Below are 13,263 nucleotides of genomic sequence, written 5' to 3' on the forward strand. Positions count from 1 at the left end.
TATGCAAATGTTGTTTCGTCCGCACCCGCCACCGCCCCCTGCCGACGGCCCGTTGCGGTGTGGCACGTGTGTTTGATGTGGGACTTTTCTCGGCAGGGAAAGAAACAGACGCACCTGGGGGGGTAGGGGGGGGGGGGAAGCTTAGTTTCGAGGCAAGCGTTTCCGGCCGACACTGGCGCTGATGGGTGTGTGTGTGTGTGTGGCTGTGTGAGTGAAAATGTAAGTAGTGGTGAGAAATGATAAGCTCGGTCCCCTTTCATCAGGTGGACATAATCACACAGTAGTTAGTGAGGGTTGGAAGGAGGTAGCAAGAAAGTACGGAGATGTTTTTGACATCTGACGATGGTTGAACTATTTTTTGCCTCTGTTTTGCACTTGTAGAACACGGTGCCAATTTAGGGGGACTAACAATGTAAGGTACGGGTTAGGCACACGACTCTACCGTTCTGCTATCGAACATCACCAACCACCCAAAACAGGCACCCACCCACATATATGTATCCACCGTTCCACACTTACACCGTACGTGGTGCGAAGATACGTGGCGTATATTCCGCGGACGTCGACTACTCGCGCAACTTCCGTTTCTTATCCCGACACCGCACCGCAACACCGTACCATCGCGAGCGTCCTTTTGCGATAGTAAATTGATTTTTGCTTGGCACGCCAACCTGCGACTAATCACACCATCGCCTCCCCGAAACCACGAGTGCCACCAGTGACAACAGCGATAACAACAACAACAACAGGCAGCGTCAACCGCGAAACGCCAATGGACCGTACCGTGGGAATGCTTCGATTGATCTAACCTCTCGGATTTTGGGTTTGCTTTGCAGTGGGTGTACCGCCCCGTCGGCCAGCACTTTTCCAGCAGTACGAGCAGAAAATGTGACAGCACCACGATGATGCAGGGAAAACGGACCATCTGAATGGTTTATGGCGTGGGCAGGGGGAGTTAGCGGAGGTGAGGGGCCGTGGGGTAAAGGGGTTTCCTCTTCTCCTGGCAGGCATATAAACACGCGCGTGACAGATCGCGCACATGCTCAGTAGCGTTTTCGAGCAGCCGTTTTTCGTACGGTGTGTGGCAGTTTGAAACGGCGAGCTCGGCACCGAAATGCCAAAACAGTTTGCCATAAATGCGTTTTGGTGGGATTGGAATTTCCACGGTTTTCCACGAGGAAACCAAGGGAAAACAATGAAAACGTTCGTGATTTTTGAAGGCTACACTGTGCCCTTTACCAATGTAACTTCCCACCCTGTAGACTTCATTATTTTTGCCATAAGGAATTCCTGCCATAAAGCTTATGGTTGCTCGATATACGCAGGGGAAGTCTATCGTTTCGCCAATTCTTCTTGACAAATGACCAACTAGGTCATGTATGTCATGTATTGGCTTATACTATACTTAACCAACGCGGACTAGCTAATATTCTATCCAGCTGCCTTACGTGCAAGCACTTCAAAGGTCTACCTACGAGCTATAAAGAATTATATTTGGAGTGCCTCGGATGCCATAATGTTCAAAATCCTTGAGAAAGTATAGTATTGCCCTTCGTGTATGAATTTGCAGTAGCAATCTGGCGTGAAAGAGTTGAAAGCTAACAGCGTCGAATAGGATCCTAGTCACGGCACCAATTTGACACAATACAACACACCTTATACATATAAACATATAGCAATGGAGATTGTAAATTTTAGAATATTGGTTTTAGAAGTCAGTGACTCTGATCAACATGAGATGTTCGAACTTTTCAACGTAGAATATCATTTTGATGGAGTATGGAGTAAGCAGATTCACCAGGTGATAGCTACTACCTCTAAAGTTACTATCATGTCAGTCAACAATTCTCTACTAAATCAGGAATGTCACCTTCGACAGATACTCAGCTCTCATCACTGTTACAACTCGTAAGAGAATTCAGTGTTTGAACAATTCCAAACTCCAATCCTCGCTTTATTTAATAAAGGGTCAAATTCCACAATTTATGAAGAACTAGTTATTGACCTACTGAGTAGTATGTACATAGGAATTATAGCAATCATCCCATGCTCAGCTAAAGGAGCAGCTGACTGCTTTCGTAAAAATGGCAATTAAGTCTCCAAATTAAAAACTTCGAATAGTTATGTAGGCTAATCGACGTAGCTTAACGTGTCCAATATCCTATTACTTGGACAAGAACATTCACAATCAAACAATGTTGGCGGAAATTGCTGTTATCAGCGCTGATTGATAGCCCGCCCGATACGCTACCGCGTACGCATGTTAGGTTAATAGGTTACGAATCCGTGTACCGTACGGTATCATTTGCAACTGCCTAACCCCCCCTTGCCCCCCCCTCCTTACACAGACCTAACACAGTGGCACAGTACTAGCCCTATTTCTCTTGCTAAACGCGGATGCAAAACTGCGTAACAAAAGTGCGGTTAAGTGGTACTTATCAGCGTCAGCGGCACTGACATGCTTCTGTTTGCCTTCGTGTATTGGTCGGTGTATCACGCGGGGCGGGTGTGTGTGGCACTTTGGCACTGGTCGAGCGGCGTTTTGTGGTCGTTGTCGAACTGTCTCCGCTTTATTCCTACGGGTACAGCATCTCCTGTCCATCGTACGCGCATGCGGAACAGAGTAATGGCGGATTACCACCGTACGCAGAGCGTTATTACCGGTGCGGTTGTATATGTGTATGAAATTAGTTCCACTCTGTATACAGCGCAGCTCTTATCAAGGTGTGCGCCGGTCGGGATTGCACTGCCGTGTGACAGCTGCGCACCAGCAGTGGGGCAACAAACTTTGCCGACCTGTCGAATGCGTCAATCTCTGCGCAGTAACGCTTCAAGTTTGGGAGTGAAATTTGCGAAAAAAAAAACACAGGGATATTACATGCACCGCACTTTCACCTACGCGTAACCCAAATAACCCAACAAAAGAGGCCTTGCTTTCTTTGCTCCAGCGGCGTAAAGCAACCTAGAATCTACCGTTTGCTTGCCGTATTTCGTATTCAGGGTGCAGCTAATGATCCCTTTCACGAATTCGTGGGGTCATGTACGTGCGCCGCATGTCGACCGGTTGTGGCCAAACGCTGTCACGGGCCAAGTTCTACCATTTTCTGTTGCGTTAGCATTCATGTGTGCCTCGCTGCGTTGCGGATTTTGCTGAATGCTGATGATGCTTTCGATGTCAACTTCCGGAATTCCAACGGCTAGAGCGACGCGTGACGCACGGAACGTGCTGTCGGAGAGGAATTTATTAATTTTATTGAAAGAAAGGAAAGAAAGAGGGCGAGATTAGACAAACAGTTTAATGTAGGATTCGTGTAGCTTATGCATTAGAAAATAGGCAGAGTTTCGCGAATTTGAGCTATTGAGGAATCCTGCTATGTATCCTCATTTGTAGCTATTCTATACTGTAGGGCTCATCCTAAAGAACTTCGTATTCATCGGTTAAATATAGTAATTATGTTGTACTGTCTTGAGAAAGTTCAATGCGTCTAGCAGAAGCTGATTGTGATTTCCAGAGACTTGAAGATGAAGATCCGAAGACCCGGAAGTCGTAACAATCGGGCAAACGATAACGAAATGCTAGAAAAAGATGGAGATTGTTATACGACAGTGTTAGTAGAGGCATTCACATCTAAACCAGGAGTCGAATAGGAGCAGCTCAAGGTAATGAAGATCTTGATGGATGCAGAGTCCTATGGGACACTGATGAGCCCTGATGAAGAACTTGATGGATGCAGAGTCCTATGTGACACTGATGAGCCTCGATGAAGATCTTGATGGATGCAGAGTCCAATGAGACACTGATGAGTCCTGATGACAGACTGGAATTCCTTGTATGATGTCCTTGTATGATTAAATGTCTTCAGGACGTGTGGTAACTTGACAAAATCTCACAGTTTGTCTTGCCGATATTGTTGCTTTCGCGAGGATCTCTTCCAATATTTGTGAGGTCTAAAAGGAGTAGAGGAATGGACCGTCAAGACCACAATGAAGCTGAGCGAAAATGGTATGTTTTGGGTGCCCTTTTTGCTTAAGTGTTCCAAGGCTATTCGCTGTCTCAAGGCTATGGCGCTGAGGTGTGGACGATGTCTTTTTAGAAGCCTCCAAGACCTAACCTCAATTAACTCAATAACTAAAGAGAGATTGAAGTACCTTAATTTAATTTTACGGACAACAGTCCACTTGTTTTAACTGCAATGCGTAATGGAACGTCTCGGCTCGAACGCAATCGCAACCATTCACTGGCGCTTTTCTCTGCCTTTTTCTGCGCTGTTTTGGGGAAAAGTTTTCAAACGACCGCCCACTCAACCAACGTTTAACAGTGCGTTTGCGTTTAGCGCATCGCACAAACCATAATTTGGTTAGAAATTTTCCAATAATGTGCCCGAAATCATTACGGTGTGTGCGTTGCACTAGGAAGTGAGCGGCGGGGGGGGGGATGATGCGATACCCGTGTACGGAACAATCAACAGATGATGATGCAACATGCAAGGCACAAGGAGGCAAACCCCACCCCACCCGTTGAGTGCGCATAAGGTGTACACCGAAATGCTGTGCTGGTGCGCGCGTTGGTTCCGTTTTTCCGAGCGGATTGTTGTTATTTCCCGCTCGCTTTTCCTTCTCTCCGTTCCCCACCCCTCCATCTCACCCTCGCTGTGTCGCTTTTCCGCTCTGTGCCGTGCTTCGGTTCGATGGGTTTTCGATGAATTTCTTGCAGGCCCATCGCTAGCGAGTGCAACAACCGCAAAGGAGCACAAACTACGTCAGAGCGGGTCTACAACCACACACATCGTGTAACGTATTTCCCATGGCTGGCGGGTGCGGGATGGGGGAAGATTCACCCCCCTCTCCAACCCTCGCTCCATTTTGGCAAAGCAAAAACAAAAAGCAACACCAACCCCGAAACAAAACCCATTAGCTCGTTCGCGTTACATTAAATTAGCAGCATAAGGTGAAACATTGGTTTTGAAGAATACCTCAAAGGTGGAATGCAAACATTGGTCGAAGGCATGATTCTTAATCAGTCAGGTTGCGTGTGCTTTGCTTTATTTGTGTTGTCTGTTATGTTATGTTAACCAACAGCACCAACATAAACACCGCAAGGCGCTAGTGGCTGTAGCTGTTGCTGGCGCTTCCTCCCAACTACCGCATATTACACATACCGATAACACCCCAGAACATCTCCTGCGCGCCTTTTCCGATGCTCGCTGGTCCGGGGAGCAATCATTTCCCGGAGCCCTGTCGGTAATTACGGCTGTCCGCGGCTCGAAATACCGATATCCGGCAGGGCCGGTGTGTAAATTTTCGCGTATTAAACACTGCCCACCTTCAAGACGGTGCCCGGCCCGGGGCGGTTTCTGGCAATGCACTTGGGCGGTGGTGTGGCCTACCCACCGGGAAAGAGCGGCGATAGCGATGCACCGTTGTTGCAAACAAAAAGCAAACCCCACACATCCAACCAACAACTACTGCACCGCTACCGATTACGCTACCATGCCAAGTGCAAGCGCAAACATCATGTTTTGCATTGATATGTGAGGGCTAATATGCCGTGGTGTAAGGAAGTGTCAGTTCCCGCAATATCAGAAATGCGGATACAAAAGGTTAATACTCTGGGACGGTGGTGGGGGAAAGGGGAGGGAGGGAGGTGGGGCATTTGTTTTTGCACGCGTGCAAATTATGGTTCCCGAACAGGGCATTCCATTACCATGTTGCACTTGTTATTTTTGGTTTTTTTTGCAGCTCTGCTTACGATGTTTTTCCATCGAATGTCTTCTGTTTTTGTTTTTCGGTTGTTGCTTGCTTTTACATTCGTGTTGAATTTGCTTGACTTTGCTGTTAGCAATGTTAAGTTAAACATTTTTATACCATTCTTTCTGTCATGCTTTTAGTTGTTTTCTTTTAGTTTTCTAGTGTTTCTGTTTTCTTTCTGTTTGTGGTTCGATTACTGTTACTTGTTGATGTTTTATGTCTTTCTTCAATGTTTTTTCAACATCTTTGATTATTTCATAATTTTTCATAATGCATTACTTTTGTTTGTCTGGCTTTGCTAGCAATTGTGAAACCTTCATTTTGAATCATGTTTTATTGTAGTTTCATAGTAATTTTTTCCCTCTTTGATATTGTTTTGTTTTTTAAACATTAAACTTTTTTTTTGCATTTTTTCATCTCGTTTTTAATGCTTTCTTCTTTCACATGTTGTTTTGTGTTCGTTACTTGTTTTATTCTTCTTTTCCTCGTATATTTCTATTCTTTTTTATTATTATTTGAACTTATTTGCTAGTCTTTCGGCATTGAACGCATTGCATTAGTCATTTGTTTGCTGTTATTTCATTTCTTTTAACCAAAATTTCGTTCGTGTAGTTTTGGACAAATTTTGTTTTTATGTTAGTAAACATTGTTTATATTAAATTAGAGATTTATTTATCTTTATTTGGATCACAAATGATTATTGAACGCACAAGAAAACTAATCAGTTTTTGTTTATGCCATGCTATCAACCGCATTCCTTTGCCGATATTGCTCTTATGTCGAGCCATACATTGCAGCTGACATTTATTCACATAGTTAACCCAATATGCGCTTTATCACACCCGCAAAGGGGCGAGGGGAGGGGGGAAAAGGCAAGAACATTGGGAAGCATCAAAATCCAAATCCTTACAAGAGGAATGCAAACAAAGCCTCGATACAGTCCGCATCTCGCAGCACGTCAAATACCAAATTCCCTCCCAACGCTCGGGTTTTAATTAGATTGCCGCGAAGATGTGTGCATAACGCTAAAAGTACGCTTTAATAGCAAGCAGGCAAAACCACCAGCACCGGCACTCATCGGCCACCACTTGACTGAAATTATAGTAAACAAAAGAAAAAAGGGAACAACGGTTGAAGATACAGACGGCGCAACGTAAGCGCACTGGGCAGCACACAAAAGAAGATGAAAGATACGCGGACAGGGAAGGAGAGAAAAAAAAAGTGGTAGTCGATGGTAAAAATCATTACTGCTTGTGGTATATCTGGGTGTGTGGATGGTTTTTTTTCTGTTATTTGTTGTTGCTCAAACCAATCAACATGAAGCGCAACCATAAGCCCGCAAACATTTCCTCGCACTGGTTCCTATTCGTGTAGGAGCCTGGAGCCGTACGAAACCGTACGTACACCGGGAGGTTGTCTGCTCGGTATCTCTGTAGTTCTTTTTTTCTGGCTGTATGATTTTGTAGGTTAGTGAGTCGGATGTAGCAGTCAATTATAATGGAACGGCACCTGTGTTTGGGCTAGCTTACGATTGTTAGATCAGCCTGGTGGGGTAGCACTGGAGCAACCACTCCGCCCGAGACTTTGACAGAACGTGGAAGGATCCGATCTACCGAGATCGATCGAAATTTGGAGCACATTCGCGATACGAGTGTGGCGCCGATTGAGGTGCGTAACATCGATGCATAAAATAAAAAACACCCCTCTATCCAAAGATGGATCGCAGAAACGAAATAGATGGAAATGTAGTGAACGCTCCTGACCGCGGCAGGCTGACAGCTTACCGAGGCGTGCATGAGAAGCGGCACAAGCAGGCAGTATAGCAACAACAACAACAAAAATCAATCTATTTTGCTTAGCGCATGATAAAATGCAAAGTATTTTCACATATTCATCGGTATGCGGTGTGTTGCCGCGTTTTTTTTTTTTTTTGGTGCGCAGCTTGGGCCAAGTTTGGCTGCGTCCCACATTAAGCTTAAAGGAGTGAGAGAGAAATTGGCACATTCCCATATTTTGTGTGGTTGGGTTGGTTTTTCGTCGTTGGCGATCACTGCGTACCGCTAGGCCTGAACTGCGATGGGCAGGTGCTGGAGGATGAATCTCACAACAATATAAAACAAAGCAACAACAAAAGGAAAAGGTTAAACTTTCTTCGTCTGCTTAATAAACATGGGTTGCTATCGGTGATGTATACCGCGCCGGCCACTAGAACACTCCTGCTTTCGGTGACATCGATTCGATTCGGGGTTCGTTTATTTGTTTATGTAGAAATGCTCCGATGGTGATAGAATTGGAGAAGACCGTAGCTATTTAGCCATTCAAATCGGGTACCATTTGGAACGGGAACATCGTGCTAAATGTCAAACAACAGCCGTATAACTGCTTCTCTACTTTTGCTAGCTAAGACTACGACTAGGATATTACAATATTATAATAACTAAAGACATGCTATAAAAACATATCCACTTTTGACTGATTCAGTGTCTACTCCATTATGTCAAGTTTAGTACATCCAGCTGTCAAACGATATAATATGCAATTTACCATAATTATCCCACATTATAGCAAGTGCTAAGGCATTGAAGTTATCCATGTAATCGATCAGAATGAAATTATTTGCGTCAAATTCGTGAAGTCAAGTCACGATTACTACATATGTCAACCACGTCTGTACTAAATACTAATGTACTAACAATCCTTTATTATTTGGGGCTTTGATTTCCAACGAAACTTTCTCGAAATATAACATCTTATATTGTTCCAATTTGTCACACATCCGTCTTAACTAGAGATGAGAAATTTAATTCTTTTTAAGTATTTAAATCCGAGTTAAAGGGTTTGAATGAAGATTTAACTCTTATGCTCACTCCTCGCCGTCGAAGTCGCGAAGGTCGCCGTAAAGAATTAACTCGCGAGTCAATTCACGTTTTAAATCGTGAGTTGAAGGTCGTCGTCGAAGAGTTACATCTTCATTATTTTGTTTCGATTTACTTCTTTGGGAATGAATTAAATCACAACAAAATGTTAAAAATACTCTTTCACGAGATTAGAATTAACTCACTCCTTAGAAAGCATTGTGCAAATCACTAATCTTAGCACTAGAACTCATAACGAACTCTTGAACAACCCCATTGTGCATATGGTGGCGTTTCGAGAATTCGGGTCCGGCTTTCCAACCAAAGCAAGTAAATAAAAACGAGAGCACTCGATTGCATTACCGGCATAGAAATTTCATTAGGCAAAACCATCATTTCATAATTATTTCCATCGGGGTTCGCGGCCGCAAACACCCCACAACCGGTGGGCGAAGATAACGCAGAGGCAGTAGAGGAGTTAAGGGTAAAACTAATAACAACAGCAGCAGGCCTAATATGTAAGCCAAGCACCATCCGCAGCGTCATTATTATCACAGCGGCGATCTAGCGAAGCGTTACCGTAACGATTCGGAACGGTACTATCACAGCCCCAAGGAGAGCCTAATTACACCGCACATATTTTCGTGAGGCGTAAGAAAAGACTATACCGTTTTTGCCGATATATATATATACCGCAGACCCGAACCGTGCACACGCACACCGAAGGATTTGCCGTGGTGTGAAAACTCCGATTCCGAATCAGACGAAAAAAAAAACCTTGGTAACGGGGGTTTTCCGGATATCTCAGGGAAATTTTAACGACCCGCCGGCACTGAGACGCTGCCACACTGATAGCCACCTGATGATCGGCTTTGTTCGACCGAAAAGGTTGGGGTTTGTGTGTTTTTTTTGGTTAGTACTTTAAGAATGGGGTCATGTTAAGGAGATTGGAGGATGTAGACGATCTCCGACCATCCGTAGCTGTCAATTTTGAAGTGTTTGATATATTTGTTTCCTCACGCTGGGTGTATTATCACGGCAATGGGTAATGATTGTCTGTTATCGCTTTATCGTAAGGGTAAGGCAAGGGGAGTCTGCAGCGTACCTCGGCATCTGACGTCTGTCAGTTCCCCTTGCGGGTCGTATTCTATTGTCCTGCCGGGGTCTCGCCCGGCTATGAGGGTCGTACGCGTCGCAGCTCGCATGCAAAACAGACCTACATATCTCGGCCTCGATTCGTACCGCTTGCTCGCGTATGAAATCTCATTACCGTGTTCGCATACCACACGCGCAAGCATCACCATGTAGCGCGTGTGAATACAAACATCTTCAGCGCTAACGGAAGAGTCGGCCGCGCCGCAGCATCGTCGTTAGTTGGTGAAATGAGAATCCACAAATTTTGCCCATCTCGCACGGTCAAACATCCATACCGTTCGGGATCCGGCAAAGCCAAGCTCAGTAAGAAAGAGAAACCCAGGAGAGAGAGAGAGAGAGGAAAAGATACATTTTAATTATATTAATAACAAAAAAAGATGAATCAAAAAAGCACTCGTTTACACCCAAAGTCTTCCCGGTCCAATTGGCTTTTGCCTCGCCGTGGCGACTGTAGACGTGGTGACTAATTCTCGCTTTTGTCGAAGCGCAACTAACCGTTGCCATAACCGGCGCACACGGCCACCTAAGCATGCGCTCCGTGGCGCGAGAGCACAAAATGGTGCGGCGACACGCGCAAGGCAAAGAAACCAAAAAAAAAAAACTTTCTCCGCTTCGTCCCCACAAAGTGTGTCACCAGTGCGTCACATGTGTGCGTGTGCATTGCTCGTACATGAAAATCACAGCCCATTTGTCTTTTGCGGTAAGAAATGAAAATGGTTGCGCTTTAATGGCGAAAAGAATGGCGCACGCATTCGATTGACTGCGATGGGCACGGGAGCGTTAAACGGGAGTGCGCACAGTGCGCAAACATGACCATTTTGGTGACGGGGGTTTTTTTTTTCGGGGGGCGAACCTCCAGTGCGTACAGACGCTTGCCTTACCGCTGGGTCGCTTAACCTGCGTTTAATAAATGTCCGGTGTTGGAATGCAACGTCAGCTGGCGGTAGATGAGCTCATCGTTTGGACATTATCCGGTTACTCACCTTGTTTTTTTTTTTTTGGCTGTCCGCATCATCGCACTGACGGATCGTGTACATCCGACCACCGTCACAGGTCCTGTTCCACTTGGGTATTAAGACTCAGTTCCCCTTTTGTGACGCGTGCCATTTTTTTTTTTTTTGGTATGCCTCTTGAGATGATCTCTCACCGTTGGGAAATCCTTCCAACTCTCGCTCCGTTCCGGATGTGAGGTTAAGCGCTGTGTTGGTACATGAGTCATTCTCTTCCTCCGACGCACCGCCACTATCCGAAGACACGGAATGGGAGAAAGCGCTCGAATAAGAATGTGTGGTATGTCAGAGGGTTTTGTGTGTGATAGGAGTAGTATGCTGGATGTTTGGAAGGGTGAGCGATGCACGGCATTGTTGAGGTTCAGAGAGTAATTTTGCTATCTTACTTCTAATAGTCAAGGATGGAATTTCGACACTCTTCTTCAGGCTGTCAAGAATTCCAAGAATACCGTGGAATGTCATGATTTACATTGCTTTAAAAATAAACCCAATCATGAGAGTTTGTAGGCACTGATGTCAGTATATTACAGATGTTCATGCATTGTCTATAATTCAAAGTTTGCAGAACTTGTCGGTACATCACTCTTGAGCTGATCACAACCGTAGAATAACAACAAACGAACAAGACCCCCCGCCATAGCTGGAATTAACGATTTATTAGGCATCTCACTCCATCATTATCAACGTGATCCAGGCTCGTCTTCCCTCAAAGTACACACTGTTCATCAGCATTTCTCTTTCGGTAGAGCTGATGCGTTCTTCACCTTGACAGATGTTCTAGCGCGCAAAGATGGTGCCTGCGCACTTCTGCGCACTCATTGTCAGCTGGCAGTGTGTGGTCCGGTGCGGTTGGAAAACATGGAAGTTCTTGCCAAACTTGTCCAACTTTTGCTCGACAACCTGCTCTGAAAACATTGTTAATGCTGATATTGACTGTGACTTCTTCAAAGAGTTTTAAAGTCTCGTCTAAAGGCAAGAACAGCTACAGGTCATAGTTTTGCAGCGAAATTTAAACCGCGCATTACAATGCAAACCCGTCGATGTGCTCGAGTTTCTTCAGCTTTAACCTCCACAGCCACTTCACACCGCTCGGAATCGGAGAAAGTAGTACGGCCGAACAGTATTTGCGGAGTGGGGTTGAAAAAAAAATGATCCAGATGAAAGCTGCCAAGAAGTTATGGCAGCAAACGGAGGAATGGAGTGAGCGCTTGGGCTCACTGGAAGCACTTGGAAGCACTGCACACCAGAGCGAGCAGGAGCTCCACCGGCAAGGCAGGGACACAGCCAAAGTTAAGATCTAGCAATGCAACGGGTCGAACCGGGTCTGGGTGTGATATTGCTCATGCAACTACCGTTTTCTCTTCTCCCGTTTTCAAAACCCATCTAGGCACGAACGCGTGAATCCGATACGCATCAGGCATTAGCGCAAAAAAAAAAACCCTTTACCGAGCAGTTCGGGCGTGAGCGCATGGCTCGCGAACCGCAACACTCACCTGCGCGCGTCCGGTGCGGTTGCTCACTCCTCACAGCTCACTTTGCATGGCTTGTAGCTCTGTTGCGCTCTCGCTGCTTCCCCGTCGCTCGCTCTTCGCTCGTTTGCGCTCTTTCCGAGATGCCCCACACCGGGCGTTTATTGGTTTGTAGCTGTCTTTCCCTTTTCGCTTACTACTTCTTCGTCGTAAAAGAAAGTTGCTGCCGGTCGGTTGAGTGCGGCGGGAAGCGCACGGGACCGGGCGCAACGCAAGCCCACCTGTGCTCCGGCGTCGCGGCGAGCGAAGAAAAGCACAAGAAACCGGAATAGAGAGAGAGCGCGCGCACGTGTTGGTCGGTTAGGAAATGGAGTTGTACGGGGGGTAGGCGGTATTCTCTCACTCCCCGTCAGCCGATTCGTATGCGTACCGATTCGATACGTTTTGTTGGCTAAGCTAACGGATCACCCGGGGCCCGGGAATGCCGCCTGGGAAGTAGCGGAAGTGCGAAGCAACAGGGTGGGGAAGGAGTCGGAGCAAAATAACCTACAAACCGCGGAACAGGTACGTCGGGCGCAGAGCCAGCTACCAGCTTTCAGTAGGTTTGCTACAGCGACTCCAGCAGGACGCATACACAGCTCGTCGGCACTGTGCAACGAGTGCCGTACTCCCAGTGCACTGACAAGGCGACACCGGACCAGACTTCGCATCGAGTCGTGTTGGGCGACGCGAAACAGACGAAGCCAAGCGAGGGTATAACAGAAGAACGGGGTTCGGCGTAGGTGTTCCAGTGCCGTTCCGGACATTCCAGACCGCATCCAACGCCGTTGGATGTCACTGCTCAGTAACTTTCCCGGTGTCCTACAGCGATCGTCAGTGTGTTGACATTTGCCGGAAAGTGATCGACGGTGTCCGAGGTTGACGCGCGGCCTGGTACTTTGTGTGGCGTGCCCGCACACGCTTCTTCTTGAAGGGATACGTGCTCACGGGTGTCAGTGTCAGTGTAGAATTGGTTGTTTTTTTTTT

The sequence above is a fragment of the Anopheles marshallii genome, chromosome X (genome assembly GCF_943734725.1).
Source record: "Anopheles marshallii chromosome X, idAnoMarsDA_429_01, whole genome shotgun sequence".
Taxonomy (NCBI): Eukaryota; Metazoa; Arthropoda; class Insecta; order Diptera; family Culicidae; genus Anopheles; species Anopheles marshallii.